The following is a 19,873-nucleotide window of genomic DNA, read 5'->3' on the forward strand; positions in this document are numbered from 1 at the left end:
CTAGCAGCTCCCTCTAGGAAAAGTTTGTGGTAAAGTTTGTCGTTTCTCTTGCTGCTTATTTGCTTTTTTCCTGCATCCCAGAAATTTTCCATGTGGAACTGAAGCAGACTGGTTCTGTGATAAGGATTGGGGCTATTCCTGGTGCTGAAAGCAGTGTAGGGTGGCTTGCCTTGCTGAAATCTTCCTGTTCTGCCTTGATTGTCAGAAAAAGAGGCACACTAGAAGAACAATTACAGTTCATTTTGAGTAGCTTCAGATAAATATGAACTTTGAAATCTTATTTCTATCTGGAAAGAAGTTAGTCCCCCTCAAATAAGATGAAATGGGCATACTTCATTTCTGGTTAAAGCTGAAGCATGCAGTTCAAAGAACATTCTTGTTCCTTTCTCATTTTTATCAGTAAATATTGAAGAAAAAAGAAAAGTAGAGAAGTCTGTTGTTTAAAATGTGGCAGTTCTCAAAACTAAGTAATGTTGGTAACTTTTTAAAAAAATGTGTTGTGACAGTTGGGGATGCAGCTAACCTGAGTAAATTAAATTACCGTAAGGTTATGAACTTTCTTATGTCCTGGGTATTATTTGTTCCTCTTAATTGTCTCCTTTCATGAAAGGAATGATTTTTGTGGGCAGCCGGGGCTCTGGGCCCGTGTGTCCCCTGCTCGCTGCGGGGCCCCCGGGCTGCCGCTCTCACCGCTCGAGGGAGCTCTTGCTCGGGAAATGACTCCGGTCCCACCTGAACCTGCCTCTACCGCGCCCACACCCAAAATCCTGCTTAACCCCCCTTAAACTTCACTTTGTCACACTAAACGTTTTACATTAAAATTACTCATCTTAAATTTTCGGTTAGGACACAAGTATCAGGAATTGTTTCCATAGTAACTTGAAAATAGAGGCTTAGAAACACAATCTACTAAACTGACAGTAAATTAAATTTGGAATAATTTTGGTAATGGGACTTCTGCAAATTTAATAAATTGCCATTTTCGGAAAAATCTGGTGCATATTGTGTGGTCAGATAGTTCTGTGGGTTCTATTTAGGTATGGGGGAAACCAATTTGAATACAACCCAGTGCTTCCAGTTTGGACCTGGTAACAGAAACAATAGTGAGAAGAATAACATCATGCTTTCAAAAAGAAAGGAGAATAATACATTTTGAAACCTATAGGTGACAGCAGAAGAGGGGGAAAAATATTCGTAAATGGCAAAGAAACTGAAACAGAGGGTGTCTTAGGTTTGCAATAGGTCTTGTAGCAACAGGATAGAATAGGGAAGTGCTGTGTCATGGAGAGTGGCAGCCAAAGCCACTTTTCTGTGGGAAGTGCAACCACCTCTCATGAGTGTCTCAGGGTCATAGCTAGGACTTGAAACACCCCGTGTTGTCTTTCAGCAGAGATCAAGCTTTGTTTGTTAAGGTAATTTTTTTACTTCCTGATCTTTCACTTTTGAGGAAACAAGAGAAAAATCTTACTCCTTTAACCAGTTTAGAGATTATTTCCTAGGTATCCAAATTATGACAGCACCTGTATCTCATTGCCCTTTTTCATGTTACTTCAGTGATTTTAGGTGAAATAGTCAATCAGAAAAAAGTTTCGAACTTAAACAGTCAACATTAAATTTTCTGTTTTCCTTTTTTTGATTGCTAAGAGTTACTGAAGACAACCTTTTCCTTTTTTCAAGTCTGTAAACTGTGAATGAATATTTTTTTGAGCCTTCAGCTTGACTCAGAAAATGAAACTAAAGAACTAAATGGTAGACAGGAAGCCTTTGCCTGGTATCCAAGAAACACACATTTGGCAATGATCCTGGGACTTCTGATTACAAGCTGAAAGGGAAAACTTCATTATTCAAAGTACAGAAGAGACTGAGAGAAGCTTTTTCTGTAGTATTCTTGATTGTAGGAATGTAGTCTGTCATTTAACAGAGATAAAATGCTCTGCTGCCAAATCACTGGATGGCAGAAACCAGAGAGTGTAAAGTAAAAGTCTAAGGACAAAACAGGGCAATTCAAGTTGTTAAATTCTAGGGTGTGTTTTGTGTGTATGTGCATTTTAAGAAAGGGATGTAGTAACAATATCAATAATATTTTAAAATACCCTGTAGAAACTGTATTGCTTATTTCTGACTAACAATGTCAGCATGTTTGAGGTAGCATCCTGAGTGAGTCATGCATATATAGTTCACTATATTATATAGATATATTTGTAATAGTGATTTGCTGTGAAAATTTTCATTTCTAGGCAAGTAGGTTAGCATCGCCTCGGGTATAATTTCAAGGGATTTCAGGTTTCAGGGCAGACTTTTAAAAATACATCCTTTTAAGAAGCTCAGCTTTTCTCTTTCATAATTTATAACTTATATAACAATCAAGCTAAGATTTGTGTCTTTTTACTTTGGTATGCCAGCATAGAGCTGGTGTCATGGTGCAGACTGGCTTCCTAACTACATTCACTGAATAGGGCAGAGGAGCTTTTTTGAACTGTGTGTGGGAAAATTATCTGTGTATTGCAAAGTGGTTGTTGCCTTATTAAGTTTTAAAACAGTTTCGCTTATATAGGGGAAAAAAATCTGAAACCTTGGGGCCTTTAATTCTGTTGGCTAAACCCAGGAACAATCACAATTAATCAAGCTGATCTGGCTCAGGTAATAAAATTACTGTGCCTGGTTTTGACATGCTGAGAATTAAGTGAGCAGCTGACTTTGGCTGAGTATATATATATTGATAATTTCGGGGCTGAGGTGCCCTGGTGGGGTAAGGTCTCACAGCAATAAATACTCTGTTTCCAGCTGGAGAAGTGAGTAATGAGCCCAGCTGCCCTCCAGCATTGCTGCAGCTCACAAGCACTCTACCTTCAGCATTGCTGATCCTGTAAAGTGTGGGAACATGTGGGCAATAACAGCTCAGTGCTCCTGACAGGAAACATCTTGGCTAATGCCCTGTGAGAGTCAAGCACTACCATGACAGGGGGGACAAGAGTTCAGTGCTGGTTCTGAGCTGACAGAGGATACAGAACCTGCCTACAACAAAGCAGCAAGATGAGCTAAATCAAATAAGAGTTTCCTCCTATTGCTGGCAGAACTGTATCAAAAGAAGTGTGATATGGCTAGAGGAGATCAATAGAGGAGGGAGTCATCCCTTACAAAATGGTTTAGACATCCATTGGAAAGGGAATATGCTGTATTAATCCTGAGAGACAAGTATTGGGTATAAAATAGAAATACCTATGTAAGTATTGAGAATCCTTTTTCTATTCTATAGTATGTGCATGAAGTCTTCCAAAGTTTAAGAACATGCTCAGAGAGTGTCTGTGTGGTTTTGCAGTTTTGTAAATTAGGATTTTAATCCTAGCATCTGCTGTTCTCCTGAACAATTAAAGTAAGCTCCTTAGATTTATACACTAAGATTCCAAACACTTCTACACAAGTAGTAAATAACTTGTTTTTCACGACAACTAGATTTACTTCATTCTCCACTCTGACCCAATATCACCATAGATATTAATAGCAAGATTTGTATAATGTGTATTTGTTCTGTCTTAATGTACTCCAATTTTCCTTCCAGTACAAATAAATCTAATCATTTATATTCTCTAACTTGTATACTGCTGGTATAAAATTATATTAGCACTGTTCAGATTAAATTTTTGTTAGAGATTGTAATGGGGAAGGGAGGACTGAGGTATTTTACATTTTTATATTAGCTATGAGAAGGACGGTGGTCACTAATTCCTCCTCCTGCCCTTTGGCCCATATTGCTATATTGCAGTGCTGAATTTTGCCTGCATTGGTGAAAAGCCTTCAGCTGGTTTGGTGTACAACTGTATTAGCAGTCAGAACTCAATGTAATTTAAAGTAGCTCATTAGCTGATTGATACTTTGCCTTCATTTCATGTTGTCAGTCTGAGCAATGAAAAAATGTCAGAAATCTTGAAATCATTTCCAGTATCTGAAGATCCTCCTGGCTTGGTGTTTCTGGGAGGTTGTGTTAGGAGGAAGATTGTTCTAGAATATTTTTTTCATTTTTTTCTTTCTTTATGCAACAAAGAAACAAAGAAAGATGGATGTGATTTGGGACTGTGTTTAGAACTTCTTTGTGTAGAAAATTTGGACTTAATATAAAAAGAAGTGTAATTGTATACCTGTTTTAAGTGTATTATGCAGATGCCTCTTGAGTGAACTGATAGCTGATAGCTGTCCTATTCATTTTCAGCTTAGTGAGGAGGTGAAGGCTATAGGGATTATGATGATATTTACTTTTTTCTGAATGTCATATTTTCTTTTAAATATTATTCTATAACCTTTCTCTCATTGTAGTTTGCTTTGCATGTTAAGGCAAAATTGATTCCTGAGCAGGAATTTGACACAAGACTTGTGTGTTTCTTAAATTTTGTGTAAACTCCAGGTGGTGCATGGATTTAAAATGGCATTTTGTAGAGTTTAACTTCACCTTTATGACCTGGTTAAGGCATTTTTAACTTGATATCAGCAGGTCACTTGTGAGGACAGACACCTAATAAGAGTTGATTTAAGCTTCACTTTTTTCATGCTGAATTTCTAGAGGCTTTGAATAACAGCTGTAAAGAGTAATTCCTATTTCCTCATTGTTACAAGACTCTTTTCAACATCAGTTACCTCATGCCTGTCTACTGAAAGGTCCTAAGGAGCTGTGACTCTTATGTCCTAGACTGTCAGTACACCAGATCAGCCCATCATTTTATCTGTCCCTGTGGTCAGTTTGCCATGATGCCCATAAATGAAGAAATTCCTGAAAAATACCTGTCCTTAAAAACTGACTTCAAATATATATAATTTGGGTATTTAATTAAAATTTGAAGTTGTCGTACACTTTACCATCCACTTAAATTGATGAGCATTTTAATTTGGACTCTATCAGTGCTGTCAGTAAGACATGCTTGACTGTGTTTGTCTTATGTTCCCCAGCCAAACTGTTGGATTCCTTATGAATATTGGCCAATTCTTAAACTGTTTAAGGAGCTTTTTAGTTTTCAGGTATGCTTCCACAGTGGTACAAATCAGGATATGTTGTACTTGCTTTTATTTATGAGGCTGGAGGTCTTTGTTTCATTGTTGTATTAGTCCTTGTTACCTGAGGCCAGAATTTAGGGCAATGCTATATTAGTTAAAAATTAGTTAAAAATATTCCATAATAAAGTCATGTTTTAGTTGACTTATTTTACTTTATTGCACTGTCTTTATTCAGCACAAGGATTAATTGTTTTTGTTATGCTTTATCATGTAACAGTATAGGAATTGTAGCTGGCATGGCCTTCGATTCTCCAAAAACACAGAATTACAGATTTCTTTATTCTGCAGTCATGAACCAGTACAAACACTGGAAGAAAGGAGCATGTTTCTTTCTTCCTGCCTGTAAGGCCTGGGGAACACCAAAGTAAGTAAACTGGTACCTACAATGGAAAACAGAGCACTGAGAATTGCAGAAGAGCATAGAGGTGGACTACACATAGTTTTGCAGGCAAGAAATTTAATTAGGGCTTGGTTTCAGAAGCTTTGATGTGCACCTGTACAATTGTATACCTACATGTCTCATGTCATTATAATCAAAACTGCCTTTAATAGATCTTATAAAAGCTAAACCAGCAGTGATGGTTAGTCCTTTTGTAAATCTGGACAAATGCATGAGGATTTATGAGTATTTTCAAAAATAATTATTTCAAAAAATGACTGAATTTGTGGTTCCAATTGTGCTTTTATAATTAAAAAAGCATTTCTATAAGACTGTGCCGTCCAATTTAACATTGTTTAAATTACAGTCTTTCAGTCTTCCTTGCTCAACACAGTTTCAGGGCAGCCTCATTACTTCTTTTCTGACCTTTGTCTGTGAGTTGGTTCTGAGATAATGTCCTGGAAGGCTTCAAGGCTAATACATCTTTCTGATTTAACAGGATTCCCTTGGTGTTCCAGACTTTTTTGTTTTCTTTCTCTGAGCTATCCCAGTGACATGTACTCAGCACAGCACTACATTCATTAGTGCTGAAAGTGTCCTGCTGATCTCAAAACTGAGCAACTGAAGAAAAAATCATTTAAGAAGGACCAATCATCCTCTAACTTTCTATGTAAAAAGCAGTGCAGAAGGTGCATCAGTGGTTTGTGTCTGTATCCTCTTAAACTCTATGGCAGCACAAAACAAGAGCTGTTTCTCTAACCAAAATTTATGTTGGTGATTATAGGAATAGCTTCAGACTATAAATTGAATGCATTCAGAATTCTATTAATGCTTAATAAATCTCTATTGTCTTGACATCTTTATATGCCAAAAGGTAATTTTTCTTTGTATAAATATTGGTGTTTTAGAATTCAAACTTCTTGAAGTGAGTGCTTCAGGGGAATAGCAAGATCAATTGTGTAGTAAAGGGCTTTTATTTTAGCAGAGGTTAAAAAACAGCCAATGTACTGAAAGCTACTTATAGGGTTGCATCATCCAAGTCTGAGATATATACAGATAAAAGTTACAATTACCTTCTAGTAGATTTGTTTTCTGTCTCTTCTAAATCTGAGGCCATATTCTATAGGAGGAAAGCAGCTTGACCCAAAAATCTGTGATGTGTTATTTTCTATGGTGCTGTTGGTTGATGCTACATCAGTTGGGAAAGCTGGGGCAGAAAAGTCTGCCGTCAGCTGACTTAGCAGCCCTGTCTTCTCACTGCACACTTCTGAGGAGCTTTCTCCAGCTGAGTTGCATAGATAATGATTGTTCATATCTTTCTGCCCTTCTGTGGACTTTGGCAAGTGCCGTGCTCTTCCTGTGTCTGCTTCAAATCTCTAAAGTGTGTTTACCAGCACTCTATAAATTGTAGATCTCCTTTAACTTGAAGGAGACAGGCAAGGAGATGATACAGCTCTTGCTGATAAGCTGTTTAGTGTCATGTGCTTTGTTAGTTCAGCTTTCTTTTTATTGACTTTCCATAGTTTGTAGCTTATCTGTAAATAATGCTGAATCAAGAAATAGAAAACAGAGCCAAATAGAAAAAGGACTGGTTTTATCCACTTTTTCTTAAAAGCATAAGATCTGTATTTTGGAGCTTCTAGTGCTTAGGATATATTGTTTCACAGTGCACAACTTGGACAGATGTGATATATGGTGCTTTGCCAAAACAAAGACTGTAATATTCAACTGTCATCTCCAAACCTTATGTTTTAAGGCTGGATGAAGTAGCATTGAGACAGACTCTTTGAGTCAGGGCTGTCTGGAAATAAAATCTTCAAAGTAATAGTGATGGGAAATGTTATATTGTAACTGTATTAGAGCAGCATTGGTAAGCATTCTTCTCAGGAGAAAGAATTCAAACCCCTATGACAAAAACACATGAGCAAAACATCACTGATACACCTCAAAAGACAGAAATAGTGTGACCTCTTGCTTGGTGGTGCAGGTAAGAGTAGAATAGGGCACTGTGAGCCCAAAATGTGGGCCTTTCTGACCAGAGAATGAAGCCTTGTCCTGTGCCAATCTTCCTTCTGCTCTCTCTAGAACCTCCTGCTGAACTTCCCAGAAGCAGACGGATCTGGATGAAAAGTTCGGGGGTTTTTGTTTGTGTTCATTTGTTCTTATAATACATGCTTTTCCCTAAAGGAGCCATGTTATTCCATGGTCCTGTGGCAAGAAAGCAAGCGGGCTTTTACAGCTTATTTTCCTTATGGAAGTAGAGGCATTCTACAGAATCACTACTCAGTCTCTAAGTTTTAAGGTTGAGAGCCTGGAGGAGCAAAGACCCTCTAAGCTATAAAAACCCCACAAACTCAGCTGTCAGGATCTCTGTAGAGTTATCACTTGTAGGAATAGCAGGTGGCAGCACTATTGCAGGTTTGCTGCCTTCAAGAGCTTCCACATTGGGCAGCCACCTGATTTGCCTGTGTCTAGAGCTCCTCTTTGGCTGGAACACGAATTTTTACGAGGACCTGAAAGTAAGGGCTTCATTTATCATAAAAACTACTGATTTCTACACAGTCATTACTTATGTGACTAGATTTATCAGAGATAGTATGCTGCTTACACAAATAACTGCTCAGCTGAGTAAGTCATAATGTATTCCTTATCTCTTGTCAAGCAGTCAATTTCTTCAGCTGAAAGAAACTTATTACCATAATTAATTGCAATATTAATTATTACACTGTCTTGTATTGAATGTTGTCACTAGCAATAAATGTAAAAGGGCTTGAGAATCATTAGGGAATTATTTAAACTAGATTTTATATGTTTCTTAGGTTGCTCTTAAAAAAATACCAATCCTCAAGTGTTTCCAATACTAGAGCAGTTTAAAATCTATTATATATTTAGTTTGTTCTCTTGATATTTACTTTTAAAAAAAAACAAACCTGTTATTGAGGTATGTTTTGAAAGGATAGGGGGATCTTCTCTGGAGTTCAGGGTTTCTATTCTAGTCCTCTCTTTCCCTGGGAGAGCATAAATGTGTGCATAGCCTTTTGAGCCTGTTGTGGCTCAGGATATGCAGCTGTGGAACTTGAAGCCTTTCATCTTCTTTTTTTAATCTGCTTTCATAGCCACAGGTATAAATGAAGCATTTGTTTCCATTTTCTCTAATTTTCTGCTTAGTTTCTACAAAAGCAGACTCTTCTTGGAGGCTGTAAATAATCCATTACTAAGATTCTTTTTTCTTGCAATGTTATGGGTTTTTTTTCAACAGGGAATGGACTATTTTGTTCAGTACTGTAATCTAAAACATCCCTTCTTTCTGGAAAGGCTGCTTTTACTTTCTACCTGAATATGACTGGGCACTAGATAAAGAGCTGAGCATAAGTTTAAAAATAACAGATTTAAAAAAAATCAATTAATAGATCTAAGCCAGCAAAGGCAGACATTTCAATTTAATATCAAGTATAGTCACTAACCCTTGCTGCCATTTTCTGTGACCATTCCAACCTTTAGAGAATTGTGTTGATTTAATTTGAACTAAAATTCAAAGTTACTACAAAGTCAGAATTTTTGATGATGCTGTAGAGAAAATGAATTTGTTCTTTCCTCCACCCTTTTCAGGTTTTTGCTAGGTTCTGGTTTTGTTTTGCTGGCTTTTTTTCTTCTGAAAGACAAAGAGAACACAATTCCCCTGGCTTTGTTTGTTGCCTCTGGTCCAGAACAGAGTTTAGTCATTCCTGTTATGCTCCTTTCTGTGTAAAACAGTTGAATCTATTTTGTGACTTCTTTTTTCCTTTCACTTCTAGTACCCTCTCTGTTAGAGGTGGGAGAAAATGTGCCCAAAACCAGATGACATGAGTGTGCTGTTGGCCAGGAAATGGCAGTTCAAGCGGTAATTTGTTTACAAATGTTTATTCTAAGAGAACATGACCTCGGTAATGAATCTCACCTGTTCATATGCTGCCAAAAGCTACTGTCAGCATAATCCCTATAGCAACAACAATGCCAGTATTCTGGGTGCAGGAAATTGAAATCTATTACTAATGTACCTGGTGTATTTGCAATTTTGTGTGGATGGTTACTTCTGATTTTTTTTAAATATCTAAATATAATTTACTCATTTATAAATACATCCCAAATGCTCATATTTAGGACCTGTATAAAAGAAAAAGCAGAGAGAATTTGGATAAGAGGAGCTGTGTAGTCAGGATCCTGCTAATGTCTTCAGATAACTTAATATTTTGGAAAAAAAAGTTGCATATACCTCCTTGCTGTTCCGGTTGTTCATTTTGCATAGTTTTAAATCTAATTTTAAGGGGATCTTGTGATTGAGATTTGTCAGAAACATCATGCCCTGAATCATGAAAGGGATATTGTGGTCAGATTTTGTTCTGCTCTTTATTGCTTATATGTCTTAACACAATTTTATTTTTTTCTTAGCAGAAATGAGAGTAGTGGTTACTCTTTGCTCGTACACAGCAGGAATTAATCATATGGAAGGAAGTGGAAGATGGTTAAGCTGTTTGGGAACTGGATAACTTCCGTATGTTGCTTGCTTTCTTTCTTTCCCTCTAGCCTGGATTATGTGCTTATTTGTATGTCTTTTTTTAATACTCCTCTTTCTTCATTGTCGTTTTATTTTGTTTTCTATGCTGGGAAAGTAGCTCTGGAAAATTGCCAGAGCTTGTTTTGGAGGAAAATATAACGAGAAGAATGCAAATTCCTGATGGTGATGGATATGCTGTCTTGTTTCAGCCGCACACAGCAGTCTAAAGTCGAAAAGTCTAAGGTGAATATTTCATGTCTGCTATAACATTTAGAAGCAAAAGTGAATTTTATAGAGACTGGTATTGTCACACCACTGGTAATATTTAGAGCAGATAGTTGCATTTTATTACTGCATTAATTGAATTAATAGACAAATTGGATAATTTGATCTCCAATGTCTCAACCAAGAAAACACAGTTAGCAATGGCAGAACTGGGAAGGAAAACCATGACTCCTGAGAAGAAAGTTATTGTTCTGTCTTTTAGTACTTCTACATCTATGTCCCTATCTAAGCAGTATTATTTTGTGATATGATTGTAGTACTGCCGTGTATTTAAAATTACAGTTTACAGCTGCAGACAAAACCTTGAAATTGTTGAAATACTTGAATTAGAAAGGCACAAACATAGATGCATCTTTACTCACAACCTTTACTGAATGACTTCTGAGTCTGCAAGTGGAGTGGGCACAGGAATTAGGTACTTGGCCCCTGAGTTTCTTCTTCCATGGCAATGCTGTGACTTAGTTATTACCAGAATATCTCATTACTGCAAGTAAGTTTTTCCTGTATGTTCTTTTGCTTGTTTATTTTGCCCTCAGGGTGCTTTGGTTGGCCTTAATGGAGGAACAGAAGCCTTTCAGTTGTATGCTTATCAGAATGTAAAAAGAGGTTTGCTCTTACTTTGACCACTGTAAGTGGTGACAAATCTAATGAAATAAGTGAGCTGTAGAAGTTCTGTAAATGAAATAGCAAGTATTTATCTTGTCTCCCCACTCAGTCTTGATAGGAAAATGAGAAATCTGGATACATGATAACATAAATAACCTTTCCACGGAGATGGGGAAAATAATTAATGTAATTGTAAAGGGGGCATGGCATGCCTTTTTTCTTGAGCCATTTCTACTTTGGCCCTCTGACTTCAAAGCCTGAAATGTACATTAATGTAGCAATTCAGTGAACTGCTGTCTAGTGCAAGAATTTTCTAAAAGCTTCTGTTTTGGTAAGGGTGTAACTGAGGCATCATTCCTTCTTCCAGAGAAATATATTTTTTTATATTCTCTTTCCCTCTGTATAAGCTATGTATCCAGCTAAAAGGATTTATTAAAATCCTTTTCACTTGTTTGTGATCAGGAGAGAGGGGGGAAAAAGTTATTTCTTTGATGTTCCCAAGGCTTTCTGGATTAAAATCTGAAACCATGTCAAGCAAAAGCTGTGACAGTAATGTACCCTAATTTGTTTCCCTGAAGATTGATGTGATGGGTTATTCAAGCTTACCTCTCTCTTCAGTTGTTTGAACACCTAATTTCTAGATACTCATGCATTATTCATCTTTAATGCTGATTGTAAACTGCTAATAAAACAAGAAATATCTAACTCCTCTTATATTTTGCACAATATCCTTCTTTCTGTCCTTTATACATATTTTCTTTTAAATTTACATTGTACAAGATGAAAATATACATATTTGAAATTATATGTGTGCATTCTTATAGGGCTGCTGGATAACTATTTAGCAGATTGTCTCCCCTATTTGTGACAGATATTAATGGGTCAGTACTTTAAATTATTGCTACAGGAACACAACGTTGTACTTTATGTTTATTTGAGTTGGAATATGAATTATTATTTGCATACAGACAGCAGAGAGCAGTAGTCTGGACTTGGTTGGGTGGTGTGAAGGACAGGGATAGAAAATAATTTCATAATCGACAGCTTTAATGGATGATAATACTGTAGGAAAAAGCAGAGCTGGCTGGCTTTGGCAGCATATTCAGTCTGAGGATACTTTTGTTATTATTTGAGCTAACACTGACATGAAACTAATGAAGATACATTTATTTAGATGTGCTATGTGCAGACATTACAGACACATGGCCCCAACAGATGAGAAAATAGGTTTAGCTATTTTTTGAAATGTTTGCTGCTGGAGCAGGCTAAAGAGGACAATATTCTTGAATAATCAGATTTGTCTGTGCTTAAGAGGTTTTTTGCACTAGAAACGAGGAACTTGGTAGTTTATCTACTTTATGCCCCATCAGGATCATGAGAGATGCATCTCTGCAGCCAACTGCTACAGTGTAAAGCATTCAGGGGTGTCCGATTAGACCCAGAGATGGGGATAAACTTCAGCGGCAATAAATGAAACAAATTGTGCACTAGAAGACTGGGGTGTTTCAATGATGCTGTAGTGTTTCTGAGCTCTAGAAAAGTAAACCTATTTTCAATTTGCAGCTTTATATTGGTGTTAGAGAGACACATGAGTTATGCCTTGGGTTACATCCACAATTCAATATTTCAGCCCTTTGTAGGCTGTGGTTGTGTACTATCTGTTCTGATACTTTTGTAACCTAACCTTTCTTTGTTTATACTTTCCTACCTAACTTTTCCCTTACTGTAAGAGGTTGTAACAAAGATTTTCTTCCAAAATCCTTTTAAAAATAGTAAAAATAAACATTAGATCAGATGTGGCATTTTGCTTATGTAGCTTGACTGCTGAGAACAGAGAACCCAGCTTCATTTAATTTGCTAAATCGCCCTTCAGTTCTTCAATTTTAGGCATTAGCCATTAATATTTATACAAAGTCTTCCTTAAAAAGAAAAAAAATCAATATACACATCTAACCTTAATAAGAGGGGTTTGCTGTTAATCAATAAGATCACTAACATAATGAATTACCCTTCAAAATAGCACTCTAGATGTTTGGCTCCATCTTGAAATCTTTCAGCATGATTGTACTTTTTGTGTAGAAAAGTATTCCAGTATGTTCAGTGAGGCTAATGTTCATTATTCATAGGGCATCCAGATCCTCCTCTTTAGGAGAGTGTATGGTTTTTTTTGGATGCTTATACAATCTGTTGGACTTTATATTAGACCCTAGAATTTGACTCCTGTCTGAAGGAGAATCAAAGCCATGTATTTTTTTCCTCCTGGATATATCATATTGGGTATTTCTGTTAAGATTGGCCTGGGGCCCACAGGCCACGATTTATTCACTTGTCATTAATTTCAAACATTCTCCCATCAGTCCTGGAAGTGCTTCCATGATGAAAGAAGGGAAGGTAGCCCCATGGTTAGGCAAGCAGGAGACGGGTTATTACATCTTCAAATATACAGCAGACAAGTGGTTCTGCTTTGAGATGGGCTTGGCTTCCTGCCACTTCCTTCAGTTGGTAACTTAACAAGGCAACCAAACAAGCTGCAGTTTCTTGCAGTTTTACAGAAATAATATTTCATTATGCTCAAAGTCTGAGGTGACTGTTTCTTATCTTTTGGGTTAATTAATTTCTGTGCAGATTAATTTCTGTGCAGTCCTATGGCAAGGATAAACCATGACCCCCAGTTCTGATTCACATAAAACTAAATTCAATTACATCTGTTTCTCTCAGTAGGTGTGGTCCTTGTATGATAACTTTGCATATTTTTGCTTGTTTTTAAATGATGCACAAGCTATTTAGGAATAGGAAAATTAATGCAGAAATAGCTTCTACTTTTTCTGCTTCTTGCTGATGTTCCCCTAAGCCTTGAGGGCTACTTCTTACATTGAGCTCCTTGTTGCTAAAGAACAGTTGGTAGCCTTTACTTGTGTTCCTGAGGGGAAGAGAGAGTACTGAAAAAGAAGTGGGTTTATGCTTTTTGTTCCTCTTCTTCAGCATTAGTATTTTTCAGCTGCAGCAATGTCATAGGTGGTGCTAAAATGTCTTTAAATCCTGATGTTACACATCTGGCAACTTGTAATGGAAACTATTTTCTGAATGTATGTAATGCAGCTTTTTATACTTTTTATAAATTGGCATTTAAACCAGGTATTTCTTAATTTTAAACAGGGTCATGCAATATTTAAATCTATTTCTTATAGCTCTTTGTGGGCAAAATTCCACATTTGCTTTAGAGAGGATTTTATCTTATGATGTTAATAATTGAAGGACAGTTGGAACTACAATTAAAAAACAATGAAGCACACCAAATTGTATGTTCTAATAATTCATAAGTCATGTTTACATTCTGATAGTTCCAGTAAAGGATTTCTTTTCCTTATGCTAATGTCTGTCCTTTCTTCTGTTCTGGGAGGAAAGTGCAGTACAGTGAAGCTTTCAAAATCTGAATCTTTAGTTCTGGATCTTAAAGGCAAAGAACTTAATTTTCTTTTATTCCTACTTCTCTTGCAGAGATTTGAAAGCTTGTGTTCAAATGTATTAAAACAGACAGAATGCAGAAATGCCTGGGAGAATGTGATAACCTTAGGAATCACACAGAGCTCTAAAAGTTACCTAATATATGAGATTATTTTAAGTATCTGTTACTTTTGGTTTGTTTACTATACACTTGAATTATACATAGATATTTTGTGCTGGTTTTTTATATTCCAGAATTTCCTTTACTGGTAAAGATAACATTTAATCACGACAGAAGATTAAATGGCCTGTGCAGAATCTTTCGCCTCTGGTAAGTGAAAAGCAAACATCTTCACTCTGCTAGATCTCTTTTTTTTCATTACTACAGAAAAATTAAAATTATTTGACTTGGCCTCAGGCCTTCAATTGCTCTGTTGGGTTATTAAAAATACAGTGAAGAGCCAGTAATGAGTGGTATTCCTTATGTACCTTGGCTGTTTGTTCTTTACAAACGGAAGATTGATTATAATGGTTAAGAGACTTGGGATTTATTGACTTGTCTTCCTAGGAATTTTTTATCTCATAATTGCTTTCAAGAGTATTTTCCTGCTTTTTTCACCCCCATTAACCACTGAATCATCTTTTTCTATAATAATCAGTAGTAGCTGAGAATGCTAGCCAGTAAACTCAGTCCTAAGACCTGACTTTTTCAAAGTTATTAGGAGTATTTGAGGGTGCTTACCGAAGTGAGGGAATCTAAAATATTAGTTAGGTAGAATTATGGATTTTACTATCTTGAGGGTAATTCATCTGCTTTGGGAGGTGAGTTAAACATTGTATCAGAAATGTCCAGGGGTTAATATTCGATTGTTTCCCCTTTGCATTTTAAACAAAGAATTCGTTTATTGTCAGCTCCTCTCCTGTCTCTGCAAAGAGGTTCCCTGTGTTATTCACAGGTGAATGTAGTAGTTATTACAGACATGTTATGAGCAAACCTAGAGCAAATTAAATACTCTCACAAAAAAAACACAGGCCCATTTAATGCTGATATAACATCCCCATGAAATACCAAACCTTGAGTATTAGAACACTGATGTACTTTGTTCCAGTTTAGCCATATTCATTTGGGGTTAAGCAGATAATCCTATGAGCTTTGAGTTTTCTTTGTAGTCTCTCACTTCTCTGGTGGAAAATAAGCTGCAGTACAGTCTCAAAAATTAACGTAATGCTTAAACTCTCAAATGCTGTGGTTTAGTGATAAATACTTCACAGTGTAATCCTTGCTCCTAAAAAACATTTGGAAAGAAGAAGCAACTTTATGTAAGTGATAATGAACTTTGAGGCTAATTATAAATTGTAATATGCATATATTTCTAGATATGAATTAATAAAATATTGAAATCAGTTTTAGCACGTAAAAGATGTCTAGGAAATCTGTGTTTGGGATGAGAAGGAATTATTTAGGGAAAATGATGTGATGTGCATCTTTTAAGAGTACTGACATAATTCCATTTTTCAGAAAGAATGATGCAGATTCCAAACCTGAAAATTATTTAGACTTTATGAGGTATGTAGGTCTTAGGTACCTATTATTTGGTTTATCACAGTACTTTGTTTTTTCTTGAATAGAATTTGGCATGAAGTTTTTTGGGGTTTCTCCAGTATACAAGATATTACCATAAATTAAGGAATGTTAGGGGAAAGAGGTACAAAGACATCAAGTCCTTTGGTTCTGCCTGAGCCTAGCTCTGTAAGAACAGACTTATAAAAACTAAGCTGTTTTATCTGGTATATGGTAGATTATCTTCAATAGTGAAATAAGAGGAAACAAGTTGACCATTCAGAAATTACTGTTGTTGACTTATGAAACAGATGGAAAAAGATTTTTGTTAAGCTGATTGTGTAAAATGGAGTGTAGCAAAGGAATTTGAATATGAAAATAAACTTGCAGTTCCATGGTGTCACAGAACCACATATTACAGCATATTGACATGTGCTTTTGCATTTACAAGGGGGATTGATGCCATACAGAGATACTTATTAGATGTCACAGGAATGGTTTTTGCAGCTGCATAAACAGTAGCTTTTATATTGTTAGATTGAGATGGGTGCTGTAAATACTGATTTTCAAAGCATAAATCAAGTCATCCAGGTTTTTGATTTTAAAATACTTTCTTTCATTATAATTAATATTCAGTTTTAGCAGTGTGATCTCAGTGTAAAATCATCTTATCTTTCAGGCTGGCATGGATTAGGAATCTTGCTTTGATAAACAGTCAACAGACCTGAGCAATCATAGGGCTTACATGTCAACTTTGAAATAAGGACATGTAAAAGTAAATGGACTTAACTGAGTTTTGCTGTGAACAGATACACAGAGCCTGACCATACAGGAAACTCGGACTGTAGCTGTGGCTTGGTACATCCACTCGAATTCAGTTGTTTCATTTTAAGCAGCAATTTACTCATGTTCCTAGGTATATGTGCTAAGATTTTTAAATTTTTTTTTTTTTTTTTTTTTACTACTAGCGCTGTTGGTACCCTTTCAGATAAAGGATTGTACGTAAATAGTTTGGAAAATTAAATGTTGTGATCAAAGATATAAGAACTTATTTAGGTACAAATAAGACAAGCCTTTTCCCCTCATTCAGCAGGTTTCCTGCTAACGTACAGAATTGTTTGTACCAAGTGTAAAACAAAGCAAAGCATATTTTAGTGACAAAGATTCTGTGAAGTGTTCACATGACAAACACCTTTTCTTGTAAATCAACGACAATTCTTTTCATAACCCTTCTTAGTACTGGCTTAGTAAAAATAGACAGTCATTATTGCGACATGCCATTGGAATTTGTAGATGCTATGAGGTCATCTTGTCTACAGCAGATGAGAGAATACCATGCATTTTAAGTACACATTGGTATTTCTGTGATCACTGAGGAATCAGGAACAGCATTAAACCTGAGTTTCCTGTGCCACTGCCATCATCTCTGTAAATACAGATGTCTCCTCAGAGAACTTGCAGGAGTTGTGAATCACAGTCAGTTTTATTTTCATGCTGGCTGTAAGTTTACTTCTACAATTTTTATCACCATTCATTCTTCATTAGATAGTTTGCTCAGATAGTCTAAGCTACTATGATAAAAGGTAAAAATGAGTTAGAAATCCCAAAAAGTAGTCAACACTGTTGGTCTTTTCCTGGTCAGTGTGTGTCTAGCGAGTGTGTCATTGCTCAGGAGCATTCAGTGCTAGCAGAGAATATTGCAGATACGGGTACAATGGAGTGCAAAATCAGGATGCTCCTAGAAATGTATGAATTTAAGAGAGACACAGGCTAATGGTACTTAGATACAGCACTAGTATGAAATGTGATATTTTTCACTAATGCCCCAAAAAAGTTTAAAGACCACAATATCAGCTTCAACCAGATTGCGACTGCTAAACCAGTACTAGATTTTTTTTCTAGAAGTGTCAGCTTTCTGTACTGTTATACCCAGCAGTCTACCCAGCTAGTTTTCATCTGCAGTGAAGGGAAACTGATTATACTGAAAGTGGAAGTATGGCTCTAGTAGTTCTGACTCATTTCTTGAAGCACTGCTCAGTAACTGAACCCCACCCTGCCATGGGCTGTGTAGGCAGATTGGTTCTCAAAAACACCATGGGATATTGGAACCAGTTAGCCAAAAGTCAGAACTGGTTGTAGGAGCTCTGGGGTAGCCAAAAGGCAGCTGTGTTCTGACCATGTAATCACAAGGCTATGACAGTGACTGAAATATTACTCAGGCCATTTGGGAACTTCTTCAATTTTCCTCTTCTCCACAGACTTGGGCTCTGCAGGCTTCTTATTTGTTTTATTAGTACAGCTTTACTGTTCAAAGGCAACATAACTTGGGAAAGACTAGGGATCATATAATTTTTAGCACATGGATAAATATACCTAAAAAAGAAAATTCAGTCATGCAAACCTAGCATTTATAAGAGTTATATGGATTAGAATAACCCATGAAAACTACATATTACTTGTTGAAAGAATCTGGAACTAACAAACTGTCACAAATAGAGTTGTGTGTCCTATAGGTCATAGTGAGATACTTAATCCTGAGATCAATGAGAAGGAAATAAAATCTACCAAATGTTTTCATTAAATATTAAAAAATTTTTGAGTAAAAATTAACTAGATTTTTTGTAACATTTATTTTCTGCATGTAATGCATCAGAAAATAAAGCCCATTTTCATTCTTTCAAATTGAAATACATTCAGGGACCAGCACAAAAACTGGCACCAGGGTACTTACAGCCTTGTGGGTCTAAGACAAGAGCTGATTAAGTTCTTTTTTAAACACGAGACAGGGTTAATTTTGAAGTTGGGGAACATTGAAGAAACTCAATTCCCCATTCTTTTTCCTCTTAAATGTTGTACATTTTAAGCATTAAAAAACCCAACTTTATCATTCTAATAAAAATCTGTGATTACAGCTGTTCATCTTTTATTTCAAAGAAATGATTTTTCAGTTGTAAGGGTCATATATTAAGATGTTTTTGGGTTTTTTTTTTGTACTACATTCAGCACAACAAACACTATGGTTGACATCCATCTGTCAATAAAGGCTATGCCCAGTGCTAGCTGGGGGATCAGCTTTAGTCAAATGTTTCCTGTAAAAAAAATACCCAAATAAACTCAAACTACTCAGGGAATAAAGTGCAGGCTAATTTGGAAATCATGAGAAGTATTCTTGGCAAATTGTGATGCAACAACTGCAGGTTATTCAGAGCTGCTATAAGGGACCCTGAAAGCCTTCCATACAGGCTAGATTTGGATTTAAGAAATAGGCTGTACAGTATCAAACCATGTAAAAAGCTTAAAAACCACAATGAGAATACATTTTAAAATTTTTCTTCTATATTGTAAAAATTTTTAAATTAGGTCCAAACCACCATTTAAAAAGGTATGAAATGTGCAATTTTGCAAGTGGAAACAAGGGGCACAAGAAGGATACCACAGGGGTTAATTGGAGTTGCTTTGTGATTTCTTTGTTTCCAGTACCTTCATATACCCAGTAATCACACAGACCTCAGAGCAGTTCTTTTCAGGCAAGTAGGACATGACCTAAAAGTATCATCACTGATTTCAGTAGGGAAGATTGGCTGCAACAAGGAGTAAAAAGCTATTTTAAGAGACAAATGTACAGTACAATCTATTTATGTAAATACTTGGAAAACTCAGGAACAAAATTGTTTCCTAAGTACAGAGCTGTGAAATCAGTGCGCCATATGGAGCTATAATATATGGCAGAATATTTTAAAATCCTAAACCTTCTTGAACGAAAACTGTTGTAAAAGTCGGCATCTAGAATAAAATGACTACTCACTTGTGTTTTAACTGAAAGCTGCAAAGATATTTCAAAATGTACGAAAATTAGTATCACTTGATACTGTTAAAAGGCAGCAACCCTTTTCACTTATTTCTCACAAAGCATAAAGTGTGGAAATGATAATTAAAGGCAAGTGAAACAGATGGCTGTAACATAATTTGTGAGTCTTAACTGGCACTTAACACTAACTCTACTTTCAATTTGACAAATACA

General features: G+C 36.2%; 1 long non-coding RNA gene across 1 annotated transcript in view; it reads left to right on the forward strand.

Annotated features, from left to right (window-relative positions):
- LOC111934644 (uncharacterized) overlaps positions 1-19,817 on the forward strand; it is a 28,808-nt gene extending 8,991 nt beyond the window's left edge. Inside the window, exons 2-7 of the long non-coding RNA XR_015275229.1 lie at positions 9,217-9,302; positions 9,854-9,953; positions 10,075-10,199; positions 14,547-14,622; positions 15,811-15,858; positions 16,532-19,817. This is a non-coding gene — a long non-coding RNA (uncharacterized LOC111934644). The remainder of the gene's footprint in view (positions 1-9,216; positions 9,303-9,853; positions 9,954-10,074; positions 10,200-14,546; positions 14,623-15,810; positions 15,859-16,531) is intronic.
- Positions 19,818-19,873: the final 56 nt, after the last annotated feature.

The sequence above is a fragment of the Cyanistes caeruleus genome, chromosome 12 (genome assembly GCF_971803275.1).
Source record: "Cyanistes caeruleus chromosome 12, bCyaCae1.hap1.1, whole genome shotgun sequence".
NCBI classification, from domain to species: domain Eukaryota; kingdom Metazoa; phylum Chordata; class Aves; order Passeriformes; family Paridae; genus Cyanistes; species Cyanistes caeruleus.